The following is a 19,540-nucleotide window of genomic DNA, read 5'->3' as shown; positions in this document are numbered from 1 at the left end:
GGGTCAAAACCAAGTCAAAAAGCAAGTTATCCAATAAAGCAAGTACAGAATCCAGTAAGAAATCCTTAATATAAAAATAGTACTGGAGCCAGGAAGTACCATTAAGCGTTAATTCAAAAAGCAGGGTAGGTTTTACCAGAGCAATGGTCAAAATCACTGAGAAATCCAATTTGAAACAGTGTAGCAGAGCCGGAGGTTGCAAATCAGGAAGTCAATGGAACGTTGGAAATCATGGGACACGAAGAGTAGAAACTTCAATCAGAAGCACAGCAAAACAAACAGTGAAAGTAGTTAAGTGTCTCATCAGTACACCTCTTCTGATTATGTGATTGAGCGTGGTATCAGCACAGGTAGCGTAGTCATGGCAACCAAAGGGGGCGGGGTCACCAAGGAAAGCCGGGCCATCTGGGACTGTGACAGTCTCAGAGAAACCATGGGCAACCGCCAGCATCTAGTGCCGGTCACGTGTGCGTTCAGGCCCTGCACACGGTGGCGAGGGATGCCAGTGCTCCAGCCCCGCACACAGCGGCATGTGACAGCGGGGCTCTGGTCCCAGATGTGGCGGTGAGAGACAGCGGGAACCGTGACAGCCTGGGGAATAATTGTGTGTATTCTGGTCAGACAGTCTGGCCCTGCCAGCTGCAGGGCAGGGGACTGAATGGTTGAGTATCTCCTTTTGATCCTTTTTGAGGTCAGGAAACACCTCGCTCAAGTAAGACTGCCTCCCAGAAGGAGCTGTCCTGAGAAACAGGCCTCAAAGGACACGCCCATCCTAAACAGATTAGCCCTAAACATTTTTGCTGCACACCAAAAGGGTATTTGATGCTATTGACAAGGGAAGGGCAAAGTTAGTTTAGACAGAGGGAGATCACCATGGCTGGAGGAAGATACGACCATTTTGATTATCTCTATGGTCTCTCCGCCTTCTTGTCCACTCTACCTTCTTTAGAAAACAACAATTGTATAAGATGTGAGAAGGCAACAACCACCTATCTCAAGGACAGGGATTGGACCCCTTAAAGCATGCTTGCTTTAGTCCAATACCCTCTGGGCTTTTGCCTATAAAAGAAGGTATCTTTCGCTCCTTTTTTGATTCACTCTTGAAAAATACCTGAGGAAGAATTTAATTGACTTCTGTTGGGAGAGTGGACTTTCCAAAGCCCTGTGCTGGACATGAAGACTCAGTGTCCAAGGCAGATTCAAGCTCTGATCACTATCCATCCACAGGGCACATTGGGGATGGCCTGTGTCTGGAGAAAGTCCCGCCTCTCTGTCAGCCAGACTTGTACCCATGTCCTCACTGCACTAAAGGACTCCTGCAGGTTTGTGCCAGCCTCTCCCATGTTGGGAGCCATAGAACAAAGACTAATCTTATCCTTGAGTTCCTGGATTGGGATTTACAGCATCCTGAGTCATGAGACCCAGGGCCCCTACGTTTTCACCCTTTAACCATTTTGAGCTGTGATTTAAGCCTGTTCAACTCTGTTGCACCAACCAGACAATCTAAAACTGCCTTTGGCACTTGACCAATCTTCGAGCTGCTGTTCTGCATTCTTGAACCAGTTTCCTCCCACACCCAGCCAGCTGAGTGGGTCGTTGCCTCAGCTCAAACTTAAAGCTTTTTGTTGCACATGCAACCTTCGAACTACCTTTCAAACTGCCAGTATCTACGTTGACTATCTTGCTCAACAGTCGATCAGGTCCTGGGGGCCCATCGCACCACGACCTTTGAATGCCAGATTGGGATGCTCGACTCGAAGTCTGCATCAAGTTGCCATCATCTTCGGAATTGAACAGACTGTTTAACCAACCCTGTGTCATGATCTCTGCTTCCAAAAGGTCAGGGTTTTCCCAACTCCCTTGGAAGCAGATCCATAACCCAGGTTCCGAGTGCCAACCAGTCCCAATTGGGACCTTTTGGACCCAGTCCTGGCGCCAGTGGCACCAGGCTCATAAATATGCCCAGTCCCAGCGCTGGAAGCGCCGGGCTCATAATGCTTGGGTGGACTTACCTGCAGCAGACCATGCTGCTTACTTGCCTGCCAGTTGAGCCTCTGATCCTCTTCTGTTTGGAACTACTTTTCCTGTTGGGTGGGGCTGGAGCCACTCCCTAGATTCAGAACACTGGAACTCTTCTGGAAGGCAGGAACTCTTTTCTTACCAGGAACTCTTTTCTTACTTAGGCGTGGCTGTGGAAGGAGACACCTAAGCACTACAGGAGGCTATTTAAACCACACCCGGTGGATGAATCTTGCTTTGCGTTATTCTGCGCCCTCTGCAGCAGAACGCTCATCGTGTCTTCTGCATCCGGTCCTGGGCCTAAGGAAAAAGGCTTACCATCCTGAATCCAGTCTTCAGCAACACCTATAAAGACAAGAAAGAACAGGTTAGCATTCCGGCATCTGAAAGGCAAAGGCTTACCTAATCTTCGTGCGCTCCGGAGGTCTTCACACTGCATTCCGGCATCTGAAAGACAAAAGCTTACCAACTCTTCGCACGCTCCGGAGGCCGTCGGCGCTGCATCCCGCATCTGAAAGACAAAACAAGGTGCGTTTAAAGACATTGGGGAACTTTAATACTCACGTGCCATTGCTCCTTTCCACATCTAACCCAGTGGGTATCCCGGCACCCTGCAGCCGCTCCGAACTTGTACCTGCAAAATAAAAAGACAGTTAGAGCGCATCGTGAAGCTGGCAACAAGCGCTTACTTACGTGCTTCCAGGCGCTTCTATCCATCACACGGGCTCCATCTTCAACTCACTTCAGCCCATCATCCGCCATCGCCGGAACCCTGCAAAACAAGAGACATCATTATTAAAGACTTTAAAGACATTTGAGTTACTCGAAATTTACCGTTCGTGCAGTAAACGACGGACAGCAGTCCTCTGAAGTCAAGAGGCCTGCGCTACCTATCCAGTGAAGAAACTGGTTACAGCACCCTGCCCCGAGGCAGATGGAGAGCTCGGCATTCACTTACCTAAGGTGAGAGCGTTAACCTGTGGGGGTCTACAGGAGAGGAGAAGGGGATAGAGATAGGGACACCCCAATAACCCCAGTTCATTAACCCCGTATTTTCTATCTGCAGACATCTTACTCTGCACGTCAGGCATACAGGGCACAGAGGTCCAGCCCAAAGAGCCAACCGGGTGCTGCACATCACCTTTGAAGATACGGTAGTCGCCCAGTCAAGACCGGCGCCTCTGCGAGAATCAGGTGAGCGTTACACCCTGGTAGCTCGCATGATCTGCACTTCATTTAACACGGCTTCAAAATGCTTTTTACCACCTGCATCTTCGCTGCCGATTATCATCGCCAGGTAAAATGACTCTTGTGAATTCATTGAACCATAACCTTCGGATGCCTCATTGGACCACCTGCCTTGAACTGTGCATCCAGTCACCAGCATCTTCACCATTGAACTGCCTGTCACACCAACCATGGTGGCCCTCACATTCCACACTTCTTTGAACAGCAAATAATTTCAGCATAGCCCCAGCCCAACACCTGTTTGCCACCTGGAACAAAGCAACCAATGCACTGAAGCATGATTCAAACCACATGAACAGTACTGAGAAGACAGGCTCAACACTGTCAAAGCACTAAGAACAGTGACTATTTTTGATTGACAATTGCCTCTTTGGTCCATTTATGGACCTTCGAGCGATTAGGTCTCCTTTCATCCCTTTTTGCACAAAAACATATCCCTTATAAGAATGTGTTGTGTCTTACTTGCCTTTCACGCCTGTTTCTCTACCCAGAGGGTGGAATCTTTTTCTCTTTTCAGATTCTGTGTTCTTTCTAGAGGGTTGGGTTTTGTGTGTTTTTTTTTCATATTTAACTATTATTTCAGATGGTGCGTTTAATTAATGTATATATATTTGCATATCAGACATTGCCTTTATATCATACATTGCTGTTTGGGTGGCTTCTGTATCACATTCACACCCCTCTTGAGAGTGTATTCTTCCTTTGGCCCACATAAGTTGAGGGAGGAAGATCTCTTAACTGTGCCTTTATTGCCTTTATGTTTGGGATCAATCTTGTTTTGTAGAGCTGATTAGGCAGTTTAGCTTCTACTCATCCTTGTACTCCTGGCAGAAGTGATTTTGGCTCCTTCTGGCAAATAGGAAAAAAAGCCCAACCCCCCTGATATCAACTACCACTGCTTTGGAAGATAAAAACACTTTGTCACACTGGAAGATATCAGAACCATGGTCCAGGCCCAGGTAGTCCAACAATTAAAACATAGTGCTTACAACACTCTATCTAGCCCTCTTGAAGAACTGCCCTATCCCTCTGATCATCTTTTAATCCTAGCAAGTGGTAGGGTACTGCCAATATAAAGGGACAGTAATGAAATTGACCTACTGGTATAAATTCAGAGCTTAGATTCCCTGTTCACGACAACCACTGAAGTTGCCATGGGGCAGTAATCAAAAGGTGGGGACACTCCCTGTTGTTTATGTAAGCGTGTCGTACCATGGTTTGACCCAAAATTAGATTGAATCAATCTTCTTAAAATTAAAAACAAAGGCTATTGGAAGAACTGCATTCAGCGGGGTGTTTTAACATTTTGTTTAACCCTCAACTTGACATGCAGCTGTCCAAGTCTATGCCAACTGTTACACGGTTAGATAAAATCACCATTCAATTAGTAATGATATCTCACACCATAAAGGATATTCCTTATCTTAGGTGAATGGTTTCTGTGACTAGCAATGGTACTGTTGCAAGAGTATACATAACTCAAACATTCTTCATAGGACAGGAGGCCTTAGTTTACCCCATGTTGCATGGGTTCTTCAACACCTATCTAAAGAGGGGACAAACTCATTTTGGCTCAGGTTCATTTTGTTCTTCATCAACTGATGCACTTATAATATCATTTTAGGCTTGCAGAGCCCAAGTTGGAATAGCTTATCAGCCTAAATTGTAACTCATAGCTCAATGTTTGTCATTCCGTCAAATACAGAGGGGCATCTGTCCTTGTGTCTGTCTCCTCTCTGTTTAGAACCAACACATGTGTGTAGGTCACTCTACAAGTTCTACTGCTGAGAACATTGGTACCATGGGAGCCTTCCCTTTGTGTGTTATGATGTCAATGTGGGTTGATACATACCATTGAGTTTTCTTCTCCCTTTATAACCGTGAATGTTCCTTGTAAGTCTCACTAGTTAAAACTTAGACAAATGGCACGCCTCTCTCTGACAAAGATATGTAAATAGACCTGTGGGTTTCTGTCATAAATGTTATCAAAGATCTGAGTAAAGAAGCTATGTCAATGTGTAGAGGAGAAAGCAAGGTCCTGGCACATGGACCCATTAACCACATACAAAGGAGAAAATGTTCCCAACATTGGGAACTCCCACCCCCTCCACACTTTCTTTGGCCTAATAAAGTCAAATATTACTGAAATGTTTCAATGGTGGTATGAATAAGTACATTAGTGATGATAGCATCCAATAAATAGTCATCTAATTATTATAATTAAAAATGTGCTAAACTTCCAATTCATTGTCATACAAAACGTATTTAATTTTCAAACAAAACCAGCTGAACCTAACACGTTTTGAGAAACAATTTTCTTCATCAGGGGTGTCAAATATTTACAGGTTCAGAAAATAATAATAAAGAAACAATTATAGACAATATATCTTTAAAGGAGTCTAATGCTCAAAAACACACTTGTAAATTTCAATAATATAAAGTAGGCTTGATCAATCACCTCTTGTTTTAAGAGTTCCATGCACATGTCAAAGCTGTGGCAATCTTCCCTGTGACAATGTTCTGCCACTCGAAATGAGCAAAAAAGGTAAGCGGGTAAATGTGTGAACAAAGTTAATCTATGCTCAAATATCAAGGCATTCATATCCCAACGGGTTACAAAAGTCTTACCAATTCCCATTTCTTAAAATCAACCCTGTGGGTACATATTAATTTTTCCGATTAATCTTCAAGTCTGCAAACAAGTGTCCCTAAAATGTAAAAATGTCAGAGCCTTAATGGATAGTGGGGTGCAGTAACTATTTACTATTAATGGTCGATCAATAATCTTCCCCAAATAGTTCTGTGAATAATAAGGCACTATAATGGTTTAAACTTCCACTAAGGTATCTTGAAATAATGTAAATACTCTTGATAAGGGTATAACTCTTATAAGGTGGTGCTAACCACATGATTTGAAAGAAGGCTAACAGTCTCATTAGAATAACAATAACACAAACGCTTTTTACCTCGTGGGACTGATTATCCCCAAGGTATTGTCTGAGTCACAAAGTATGGACACCAAAGTTCACAGTAGGTACCTACCTGTAAAGAAAATACCCAATAAGTCCAAGTGCACCTAACAGGTTACTAAAATTTAAGAACTGGCTGCTAAGCTGTTCCCTCACCTCCAACACTACAATCTGTAAAAGGACAGATGTGATCCCAGTCATCCTGCAGCAAAATAAATGCTGCAAAATGGCTGCTGTTTTATGGAAAAGTGTGGCGAGATGTGCTAATGTCATTGTGTGATTCGCACAACTCTGTCTACAGTAGCAATAATAAAACAGGATGGGCAGCACTGGATTATCAGTAGCATCCCCTGAGTAAATACATTTTGGCGCAAATGACAAACTTGCACTAACCGACGTAAAGGGAAACAACAATCAAAAATGGTGATCTGATTGAATAATGTAATAATGAAAATCAGTGGTCGTCCCCTGAATAAATGTTTGCCTGTACCAATGCTGATATTACCCTAAAGAAGGGATTTTTATTTTGGAATATAAAAACAATAGTCATATGCTTAAAGAATTATAAGATGAAAGATATCTTTGGCACACGTGATATATTTAGCCTAAGTGTCGTAAACTCTAACCGGAGGTCATTGAGCAAGCCTACCCTTTCTTTTACATTGAATCAATATGTTGTAAAGTTGAAGTATGCATGATAACTATTGCATACTATTGGATACCAATTTTAGCAAGCTATTACAATGCAGAATTATATACTTCAATGGATAATGAAGATTGCCCATGCTAGCTGCACTGGTCTGTCTTGATTCTCTTAAAGGAGGCGAGCATTATGCTTAACTCTTTAATTTGCCACCAACACAGCAATTCAAAATGTTAACAAACTTTTTCAAAAAAATGTTTCTTTTTGCTTTCAGTAAAAGAAATCTTTAGTTTAAAAGTGTGTCTTTCTTTCTAGAGGCTCTCCACAGATCTCCTACATGTTCTATGAGCATCCTTGTAAACAGTAGTCCTTCGTCCACCAATCCGGTGCCTGACCCTCCTATAAGGACTACCAAAGGTTCCTTCCTCTTTCTTTGTCTGCAGAAAGTCTCAAGTCAGTATAACCTTTCAACTTTAAATTCCTCATCAAGGCAAGTGTGGTCACGGCTTGCTATCCATAAGGTCCAATGGAACAACTGGTATCACTTTTGCTTTAGCTCGCGGTGACTTCATGCGGGTTTCTGTTCTTCTCCTACGAGAGACACAAAATAACGTGAGGGAGGGAATGCGTTGCTCTGACACAATTTGATCAGTTTCATATACATTCAACAATGTACATTTTTTTATTCTTTGCATTCATTTGAGTGGGATATAATGCTCGTCTCCTTGTCTTTAATAGAATCAAGACTGACCAGTGCAGCTAGCATGGGCAATCTTCATTCTATGGCAAGACGGAGGCGAGCATTATGCTTGTTCAAATCTCTGTACCACCCTACTAGCCATTTCTGAAACTGGCTTAAAATAGAAAGTCTTAAAAGTAGATTCTGAGGACCAATCAGCTGCTTTCATGATGACTTGTAAAGACACACCTACAGGAAAGGCCCTAGAAGCCATTGCACTCCTGACAGAATGTGCACCAAAAATGGTTAAATATATGCCTGCCCACTGCATAACTTCTTTCACCCATCTAGCAATTGTCGTTGCAGCTATAGCATGATGGGGCTTCCTACGCGCAATTAGCAATTGAGTGACGCCTTGCGGCCTGACAAGCGCTGTTGCGATCTTGTAGTCTTTAATGCATTGCGCTACGCATAGCTTTTTGTTTTCGGGGAAATAGGGATAGGAAATCACTCTGGAATCGGATTTCGTTCTTTGCAGAATAGTAAACCCAATTCCTTCAGGATAGAAGATCTTTCTGTCTATCTCTAATGCTTTTACATCTGAAACTCTCCGGCATGCTGTGAGACAGAGCAACATCGCCAATTTTCCTGAAAGCTGAGATCTGGATAGCTGACCATTTTCTGGCCTTCTCATAAACAACTGTAGGACATCACAGACGTCCCATGGGGAAGAGTATTTGGGTTCCGGCGGCCTCTTCTACCTAATCCCTCTCAGTAGCCTGTGCACCGCCGGGTGTTCGCCTACTGGAGCTCCTTCCACCATGTCATGTCCTGCGGATAGAGCGGATCTATAAACCCCCAAAGTCCTGTAAGCACAGCCTTCGAGAAATTTGTTTGCTAGGAAGTTAAGGACGTGTACTACAGGTGCTGAAACGAGATCCAACTGCAAGTTTGCACACCATCGCGCCCAGGCATCCCATGCCGAACTATAGCTCCTAAAGGTGGAAGGCACCCAGGAATCTCTGATACAGTCTGCAGCGATCTGCGAAATTCCTGGCAGTTCCCATCTCCACCTGAAATTCTACACGCTATGAGATGCACCTCCACCAGAGGGTGATACTGGGCGGATGGGCTGAGGAGGAGGTCTGGGCGATGAGGGATCTTCCTCGGAAAATCCGAGAAAAGTTCCATCACTACTGGAAACCAGGGCTGAGATTTCCAAAGGGGGACCACTAGTACTACCTCTGCTTGGTCTCTGCGAACCTTCGCTAGAAGTCTTGTGATCATTATGAAAGGCAGAAATGCGTAGTGAACTGCTCCTGTCCATGACTGTAGGAACGCATCTGTTCCCGCTGCACCCGGGTCCATCCTCCAGCTGAAGTAATTGGGTGTCTGTGCATTCAGTCTGGATGCAAATAGATCTGTGTGTAGGGGACTCCACACTTGGTTTAATTTGTGAAAGGCTTGGGGAAGCAGTTTCCAGTCGCTGGAATCTGTCAGGTATCGAGAGTTCCAGTCTGCTATGTTGTTCTGAGCTCCTGGAAGATATTCCGCCGCTACTGCTATCTGATGCTGAAGGCAATAGTGCCAGAAGTCTTTCGCTAGTTCTGCAAGCATTTTTAATCTGGTACCACTCAGTTTGTTTATGGATCATACTGCGGAGACATTGTCCATCTTCAGCAGCACGGAGCACTTGACTCTGCCCTTGGTAAAAGTCTGAACCGCGAACGAGCCTGCTAATAGCTCGAGGCAGTTTATGTGCAGTTTTAACTCGTTCTCTGACCATTTTCCTCCGGTCTCTATCTGACCACATCTTGCACCCCACCCTGCTCTGCTCGCGTTGTATTCTATTATGAGCTCTGGCACGTCACCGAAGATGGCACGTCCATTCCAGGCTTCCATGTTTTGCAGCCACCAGTGAAGCTCTGAGATTGCTTCGCTGTCTAAGGTTATCAGTTGATGGTAGCCCAGACCTTCTTGGTCTTGAGCCTCTGAAGGGCTCTGTAATGTAGGGGGCCTGGAAAAATGGCCTGAATGGAAGCTGCATGAAGCCCTACTATTCTGGCTAGGTATCGAAGCGAGATGGTCTTCTTCGCTAGGGCTGTCTTGATTTCCTTCTTTATTGCTCTCACTTTCTGGTTCGGGAGTTCCAGAGTTGCTTTCACCGTGTCTATGGTGAACCCCAGGAACTCTTCTCTTTGAAGTGACTGTAAATGAGACTTGTCGAGGTTCACCAGAAAACCCAGAGAAGATAGTAAGGTGAAAACCCAACGCACATCGTTGACTAGGGAGCATTTGTTCTGGTTTAGGATCAGAATATCGTCTAGATAAATTATGATCTGAATACCTCTTTCTCTTATTGCTGCTGCCACTGGCCTCATCAGTTTGGTGAAGGCCCATGGGGCTGAGGCGAGACCGAAAGGAAGGCATTTGAAGCGCCACACCTCCTTGTTCCAGCAGAAACATAGGTACCTGCTGTGGGCTTCTGCTATAGGCACTGTAAGATACGTATCTTTCAGATCCAGATGTGCTAGCCAATCTCTTTCGCGCAACAGGTCTCTGAGAAGATGGATTCCCTCCATCTTGAAGTGATTGTACTTTAGCCATTCGTTTAGGTTTTTTAGATTGATAACTGAACAGACTTTTTCTTTTCTGTGCACGAGGAACATATTTCTTATAAACCCTGGGGAAGACTGCGTCTCGCGTTCTATCGCATCTTTCTGGAGAAGCTTCACTAACTCGCTCTGAAGAAGCGCTGCTTCCTGCACTGAAAGGTGTATCGCTTGCAGCTCTTGGCATTGAAAGGGGTCCCCTAGAAAGTCTATGCGCAAGCCTGCGACGGCCTTTAAAACCCAAGCATCGCTGGATAATGTGTGCCAGGCGTTCAAAAACTGTAGGGTCCAGCCCCCCACTTGCATATTCGAGGTACTCACCACCAGTGGCGCCTGCATGTCTGTAGGCTCCTCTTTGCCTGTGACCTCTCTGAAACCTCAGCCTGGTGGGGAAGATGTTGTCTTCCCTCCCAATATTGTGCTCTGTGTCCTTGGGGCCTGCGATGAAAGGAATATCGACCGGACGCTCGGCCCCTTTGGCGTCCGTTCCCGGCAAAAACTCATCTGGGAAAGATTCTTTTAATGGAGCTCTGAGCTTTCTGAAGGGCTGAATAAGTTCCCACGAATTGCGAAATCTCCTTCACAAAGGCTTTACCAAAAAGCAGACCTTTTGCACCTTGCCATGCTTCATACGACGGTAAGTCGCTTAGTTTTGAGTCAATTTTCAGGAGGACTCCTCTTCTCCTCTCAGAAGAGAGGGCGCAGTTGGCGTTACCCAAGAAACACATGGCTGTTAGGCCCAATTTGCTAGGACCAGAGGATCTATGGGGGTCCCAGTGTCCTTGGCTTTCTCAGCCAGATCCATAATTTTTGCTAGTGGGCCTGCTAAATCAAGGACCTTGTCCTGGCACCCTCTCCATGCTCTATCCATGCCCTTTCTGATATCTTTGGAAACTTTTCTCTGATAACTTGTCAGGGAGGTCTGGGCGGGGACATTCCGCTCTCATGCGAGATCTTACTTCTCTATCAAGCGGTTTGCGTATATGTTGCGCCATGTAGAGCGTTACTTTCGGGGAGGGAATCCACTCAGTGGATTTTGGGTGCCTTAAGGCCTCCGGATCGAACATATCGTTTGGGTATTCATCTTGATCTAGAATTTCCTCTTCTGCTGCGGGGTGCCCTGGAGGGTCATCTTTCTCCCCTCCTTAATCATTGGGCGAGTAGCCCTCGTCTATGTCCCCTAAATTATTCACCCCTGGGGCAGAGGGTCTGGGCTGGCATTCTGTCGATTTTGCCAGGAAGGCCTTCTTTAATCTTGCAACGGGGTCATCTGCCTTGTGGGGTCCTGGTTGACCCTCCTTTCCTTGCTCCGGGGGGTCAAAGAGTCTTTGCTGTTCCGAGCCTTACACCCCTGTTCAACACCACCATGAGGGTGTCCAGTCGACAGGCCTTCGCCTGGGCTAAGTGCCCTCTTTTTTTCTAAACAATTTCTGCTCTTTTTGTAATATCAATGCTTCAAGCATGTCCAGTCTGTGAACGATAGGTTGCACTCTTTCTGAAACTGCTAGTGATAGGGATTCTCCCAATACTTTTTTAAAGCTGAGTGACAGCTCTGTTTCTTGATAAGAGGGTTCCTCCTCCCACTCTTCCTCGGTGTATTCATGAGTTGTAGAGTGCTCCCCTACATAATGGGCCATAATGATCTTTTTGGTCGACTAAAAAGGATTAGGCCAACGGAATGAGGCAGCTTTCGGGCTGCAGGCCTTCTGGAGTCACTTGAATTGAAGTCTTCTTTTTTTACTGCTAACCACAGCTGTATTTGCTCGTGCTCCGTGTCAGAAATCGTGTAAGGTTATAATTTCTCTTTTTTTTCTTTCTTTTCTCTTTTTTCCTCAGGGCACTACACGCAGCTCTCTCTCCTCACTCGCGTTCAGATAGCGAACACTGGAAGGGCCCGGGGAGAGACGGGAAGGCTCGAGACCTCCTGCTCCCTCGGGGTCCTAGCGCAAGCCTGCCGTGCGACGTCCTGTGGAGCAGGCCGGATGCCTTTCACAGGCGAGAGTGCCCGCGGCTCCGGCTCTGCCTCCACAGCCACCCGAGCTTCAGGTTGGGCTTATTCGTTGCGCGGCTCTTCTGATTTTCTTACAAGAGTCATAATCATAGAAGAAATAGTATTTATAACTAGATAGATTTTTATTTTTGCAATATATATGCTGCACAATTAACATTTAGTTTAGTCAATTCTCCTCACACATTATAAATGAAAATTAACTCTAAAGAGGCACATTTTTATTTGAGAAAATAAAGCACTTATCTTGTATGCTGGCAGCAAAAAGAAAGAGGAAGGAACCTTGTGCTGGTAGTCCTTATGGGAGGGTCAGGCACCAGATTGGTGGAGGAAGGACTACTGTTTACGAGGAGGCTCATGGGACTTGTAGGATATCTATGGAGAGCCTCTAGGAAGAAAGACAAACTTTTAAACTAAAGATTTCTTTTACTGAAAGCAAAAAGAAACATTTGTTTTGAAAAAGTTTATTAAAATATTGAACTGCTGTGTTGGTGGCAAATTAAAGAGTTAAGCATAATGCTCGCCTCCGTCTTGTCATAGAATTTGATCCACATAGTCCATTAAAATAATAACATAAGATCATCCATATTGTAATCTCTAGAAATGTTAAACATAAGCTTTATCATGGCATTACAACGTGAAATGATTAATCTAATACATAATTCACTACACTTAATATGGCAATAATCCCTTTGCCGGCGGGCCATTACCCTATAGCGTAATGCTCCCAGAGCCTTTGTTAAGGGCCTTGCTATGCTCAGGCCTGTAACTATGGGTAATGACCCACAGTTGAGGGGCTTATTGACATTAGTACCTTGGCACATTAGACTGGGGTACTAATGTTTATTTTTCCGACTGCGAGATGCATTGCTTTTCGCGGGCGGAACAAAATAAAAGTTAAAAAAATGGCTGCCGCTGACAGAAAACATAGTCTCTTTTCACTTTGCGTGGCACCGATAGTAAACAAAGAAAATGCCTGTCATGGAAGGGAGAAGGGACCTACATGTAGTCCCTTCTCCCTTCCCTGGTGGCCATTGAAGAACATTAAAATAAATGTAAACAAAAAAATAGCCACCATGGAAGAGGGAAAAGGGACTACCTGCCAAGTTAGTGATCCAGAAAAGCTCCCTTTGAGCCAAATTTCTCTGGAGGTCTCCCTCACGTGGGTGTAGGTGAACCACTTCCAAAATGGTAAATCTCATGTGTGCAATTGTTTGTCTCATTTCTGAAAAAAATGTCTACAGAACGGGGATCTGACGTTAGTTGTCCTAATGTTGGACTTCTGCTCGGTACCTGTCCTTTGCCTTTCTCAAAGTGTGACCAACATAATACTTGCCACATAGGCATGACAGGGCATATGTTACATTGTGAGCCTCACATATGGCATAATGTTTAAGTTTAATCTTTTGCCAGAACTGGGATATCTTACATTATATCCTTTCATTATGTTAGAACAATGTTGGCAGTTAAGGCATGGAAATGTCCCAAACTTGACCTTCTGCAACATTTTCTGAACTGATTTTTTAGCACGTTCTGCCTTGACTAGAATATCCCTAAATGTGTTACCCTCTCTTGTAGGCTAACATGCGTGGTTCTGGGAAAAGCTGATTAAGATGAGGATCTAGCTGGATAAGACTCCAATTTCTCTTAATAATCCTTGAGACTTGATGACTCTGGGCAGAGCAACGTAGAGTGTGAATCATCCTAGTGTTGTTCTTCTTAGGGGTGGATCTCAATAAATCCTCCCTTCTGTGTCGGTCTGCTCTGAGAACCGACTTCTCTAGGATCTCAGATGGGTATCTTTGTTTAAGCCTAGTGGTCATGAGATCATATTCTTTCTGCAGTGTGGTCCGATATAATTTTCTTCAACTGGAGAAACTGACTATGGGGTAAACTTTCCTTAAGGTGTGTTGGATGGAAACTACCATAGTGTAAGGTGTTCTTCACATCGGTAGTTTTAGTATAAATGCTGGTCAGGAGGGCATTGTCTGAATAAGTAAGAAGGACATCCACAAAATGTAAGTGTGGCTCGCCAATCTCAATGGTGAACTTAATGTGACCATGACAGGAGTTGAGGTATTAAAAAAAAGCTTCAATTTCCTACTCTTCCAAATGCCAAACGCATCATCAATGTACATTCTCCAAAATAAAACCTTTGAGGCCCAAGTGTCCTGATCAAGTATGTATGTGTTCTCAAAATGAAACATATTTTTTTTGCATATGTTTTCACCACAGCCAATCCCATTGAGGTACCAGAAATCTGAAGATAATATTTTCCATTGAACCTAAAGTAGTTATTGTAAAGTATAATATTAATCAATGACTGCATTGATCACTTGAGGATGAAAAGAACTTTTGGATTTCTGCTCCAAAAAGTCAAAGGTGTTCGATCTCTCCTGTATTGCTGGTAATGTTTCAAAGAATACTTTAAGTTACATCTTCCTGATTTACTTAAAGAGATTAACCTCCTCCTCAAAGTGACTACTATTGAGCGTAGGGATATAGTATAAGCCTAAATTTAGTGTCTCAAGTTGAGCCTTTGTCAATGTCTTGGATGCAATATTCATAACTAGTGTCTCCCTATTTGTTTCGTGCCCTGGGTTTTCGTCTGCCCTCTTCGGGTATCCCTCTGTCTAGAAAACATACTTGACTAGGTGTAGTTACTGCTGTACTTGGTCCTGGTAACGGGGCTATTGGCCCTGTAGATAGTATATTGGAAGGGGCAGAGTTGGGGTCCTACAATCTGTTTCAATTTCACCGCTGGTGATTTCATTACTATCTGTATTTCCGGGAGTGGCATTACATGGTCTCCAAGGGGGTCTAACTGGTACCTGTCTATTGGTGTTATAATGTTCCTTCTAAATGTCTGTATTTTATGCTGTTCAATATGCTTTTTTACAAACTCAACTGGTGATTAATGTCCTCCAAAACCTTATTTAGGTCCTCCCCATATTGAAGTAGTTGTTCCTTCACTTCATCTATTTCTTGGTGAAAATTAGTGAGAGATTAGGAAATGTCATCAATAGTGAGTAAAATGAGATCTAAGGAACATGTATTCAATATTTGTTCCCACTTCTTCAAAATGCTTGATTTTCCCTACAGTGTGCAGGTGTCAAATAAACTCTCAAACCTCGAGGGATTCTGTGTGCCTTATGATATTGTGCCAAAGTTGTCACATTTCAATTCTGGGGTATCTACCTTCTAATTAAACGTTCCAATGTGGGTGTCAGCCCATCTGGATTGTCTGATTGCACTGTATCTCGGTCAATATATGATGCCAGCGCTAGAATACACCTGGCCTCCTCCTCGCTGAAAGCAAGAGTGGTGGCTGATTTGTTAGTAAGCCAACTTATTTTTCGAAAGTGACACACTTAATGTCTGGGGTGCTCCTATGTGAATTGTGCCAACCAACATTGGAAACGTAACTTTGGAAAAACTTAGGCAAAGGGCACTCATCTCTCTGAAGAAATCAGGTAAATAGATTTGTAGGGTTATAAGTTGTAAATGTTATCAAAGATCTGAGTAAAGAAACTAAGTCAAGGTTCAGAGAAGAAAATAAGGTCCTGGCACATGGACCATATAACAACATATAAATTAGCAAAAAGTCCCCTGCACACTATCTGAGGAGCTTAACCATGCTATTACACACACTATAACACCATTGATAGAAAGTTATATTGTTGAGTATGCAGAACTGTTCAGAGAAAAGTGACATATTAGCAGAATGGAGTCACATCATTGAGACACCAGACTTCATTTACTTATCTTGTCCACTAAGTAGATTTAGTCATTGTACATATGCATCCCCCCATTATCACTTAAAAGCAAGAATTGAGAAGATCTGTATTATGTCAATTGAGTTACTATATTGACAATTAAGTGCAGCTAATTATGTATTAGATCACTTATGTTATTTATTTATGTTCACATTTGTATAGCACAACTAACCTGGAGGCATGATGGTGCTTTTGCTTAAGGTGGTTGGTTACAGTAGTTGCTTGCATAGGTAGTAGGTTACATACGTTAGTTACAGTGATTGCATCTTACATTAGAATACGATTGTTGCAAACTGCATTAGGTTCCCATGTTACAGTGAATGCATCTTAGATTAGGTTTGCACATTGCATTAGGTTATCATGTGATGGAAAGTTCTAAGTCAGGTGCAGGCAGGATGGGGCCAGGTTGTTTGCGGCAGGTCAGGGTAGGAGGTTGGTGCAAGGTACAGGTAAGTATATAGTCAAAGTGCTTCTAGGTGTCTTGGGAGAAGAGCCAGGTTTTGAGGCCTTTGCGGAAGGACCAAAGGGAAGGGTCTGATTTCAGGGCCAGGGGCATGGAATTCCATTGTTTGGCCGCAATCACAGGGAAGCTGCAACCTCCAGCTTTTTGCTGTCTAACTCTAGGAATGGCAAGGTGACAAGAGTAGGCAGAAAGGGTGGGTCTGTAGGACTGGGCTTTGGAGATTTATCTAGCTACCCACTAACATGTTAGCATCAGGCCTAGAATTGTGGGATGGACAAAGGGGCCTGTAATACATGAGAAAACACACCTTGATTCGAATGATAGCAGTATATAATTCTGCATTGTAATAGCTCTCTAAAATTGTTATCCAATAGTATCTAATGGTTACTATGCATACTTCATCTTTACAAAATATTTATTCAATGTAACAGAAAGGGTAGCTTGCTCAATGACCTCTGGTTTACTTTTACAACACTTATCATTCTTTAAGCATAGGACTACATTTTTTGTTTCTAACATTAAAACCCCTGCCTTAGGGTAACATCAGCATTGCTACAGACATTGCTACAGACACACATTTACTCACGCTATAAAAGCAGACCCAGCTCATTTTTAACTTCTCTCAGTCAGGGACAGGTTCCCTGTACTTCTCTCTAGATGCTGCTACATGAAGAGGAGTTTTCTCCCGAAGGAGACTTTTCTGCCTGGGTGAAGGAGCCTGGAGTACCATGAAGCACAGCCTGCCTGGAGGCTTCCCGAAGAGCCCGGCAAAACTGATTGACCCAGGAGGAAGAAGGGGAGTATCCCTGCAGCCCACCTAAGCCAAAAGGGTGGAAGAGCTGTCCTGCCTGAGAAGCCAAAGGGGCTAACAAGACTAGCTGACCCAAGCCTAAGAAGGAGAGTAGGCCTTCAGCCCACCTAAGCCAAAAGGTAAAATAGCTGGCCGGCTTGAGAAGCCTGGGAAGAGGCGGAGGAAACTGACTAACCCAGGGGGGCAGAAGGAGAGCGCCCCTACAGCCAGAAAGGTTAAATTGCTGAAATGCCTGAGAAACCTGGCAAGAGGCAAATCAAAAACCTTGCTAAAATCCTGGTAAAGAGAGTTCAGAACATAAGAAGGCCGCCTTAGGAGAAGAGGGGCAACAATCCAGGTCCCCTTAGGACATGAGGGGAAAAGAAGAAAGATATTAGGAAGGTAAAGAAGACTCCTGAAGGAAAGCAGAGTCACACCAAGAGGGATGAACTACTCAAATCACAGAGATAGAGGACCAATGTGCAGGACCCAACTGATCCCTTGCCTAGGAGGCCCTGCACTTAGAAATACATGTCCCTTTGTAATTGCTTCGTATAAGCAGCCCTGTTGTTGGTCTATCTGAGGATACTGTGAGAGAAAACCTCTTTTGAATTGTTGGATTTTTGTTATTTGGGGAAGGACATTAGTCCTTAGTTATTCTACCCTCAATATGTTTCACCCAAGGCAAGGACTTTAAATATATATTCTTAATTGCACCATTTGTTTAGCTATTCTGACAACTCACTTTCAAGGAACTTTTGATTTAGGAAAACTTAAGTAAAATGATTAGTTGTGACAGGAATGTTTACTTCGGGGCTTTTAGTACCTTTTGTCACGTTTTTACTTTAAAAGTGAAGTACACTTTCAGTTTGCGTTATTCACAGAGGGATAGACTTCTAAATCATATACGTGTGAACACTTTACTTTATTCTTTAAACCCTGTTTTGGTAAAACCAGGTGAATGAAGTATTTGCTTTAAGAAGACCCAAAGTCTGAAACCCATCTGTTCGCCATGTCATCACACTTGCCACAGCACGTAACATTGTGCGTGATGTGACATTGCAGCAACAACCTAGGGCACAAGATAGACACAACTAAATTACAGCAGTACTAGGATACTCTTCCTTACTGAACCAAATTAAGATCAACAAGCTATGGCCAGTACTAAATGTTGTTGACATGCCTATACAACAACCAAGGTTCGCCATAAAATGACAACAGAATATCAAATATATCATAGTCTAGTCAGTAAAGAATACCTGAGATGATGCAAATAAGGCCCTAAACTTTATGGAATTGTGGACATACAGGTGCCTGTCTGGGCATGCACCATGTGGATCGTGTTTGGTTTGCCAACAAACTGAATGGAGTCACTCCATTGACATAGGATAACGGCATGCCTGGATACAGAGATGAACACTTTGCTTTATTCTTTAAACCCTGTTTTGGTTACACCAGCTAAATAAAGTATCATCACATTGTTTATTCGGATTCACAGAAGATCCATCAAACATCACAAACATAGCATAACAAATACACAGGTTGCCAGCATAAATAACACAGTACCAAACACCAAAAGCTAAAAATATAATTCATCTTAACATCATTAAAATAAATTGAAAACACCTGATGTTCAAAAGTGAGAGAAACATCATGTGGCATACCATAATCATAATGTATCAACCTCACAGTAAAGAATAGTTATTTTCTGTCATGATGATTTTAAAAAATAGACAAAAGTGAAGATGACTCCAACCGTGTGGATGGATAACAAAAACTAGAGTGCAGGTCTCTATTGGCGAAGGACATTTTGTAGGCATTGTTTGCATATATCACTACAGAAAGGGAAGAACAACACAACATGTGACTGACTCCAGCTCCTCGCACGCCTATACTGGCACCCCCTGCACGCACACTTGCATTGATAGCTTTAAGGCCCACAATGTTAAATCGGGCCTACATGAAAATCTCTGGCGATGGGTGTATGGGACCACAATTAAATATTCAGCTGGGCTGCCAACTGGGCTCAGCTTGACATATGTTCTAACTGTTGGTTTGTCCCAGTTTTCCATTTCATGTAAACTGTCCTGAGCAGGTCAAAAGTGAGATATAAGCATTGTTATCAACTCATTTTTGATACATTTTAGTATTCTTGAAGTAACAGGCCAGTCCAATACTACCCAGTGCCCTTTTAATGTAGTGTAGCCATCCAACGCCATGGGAATTCCCTAGGCTCAGAATGTTCTCTAGTAGTAGCCTAGTTAAAGTCCCCTCTTTGTTTCCCCACACAGAGTTCCACATCAGAATCACCCTTAATCTCAGCACATCTACAA

This window comes from Ambystoma mexicanum, chromosome 12, assembly GCF_040938575.1.
Source record: "Ambystoma mexicanum isolate Mex_15411 chromosome 12, UKY_AmexF1_1, whole genome shotgun sequence".
NCBI lineage: Eukaryota > Metazoa > Chordata > Amphibia > Caudata > Ambystomatidae > Ambystoma > Ambystoma mexicanum.
This window is presented reverse-complemented; position numbering follows the sequence as displayed.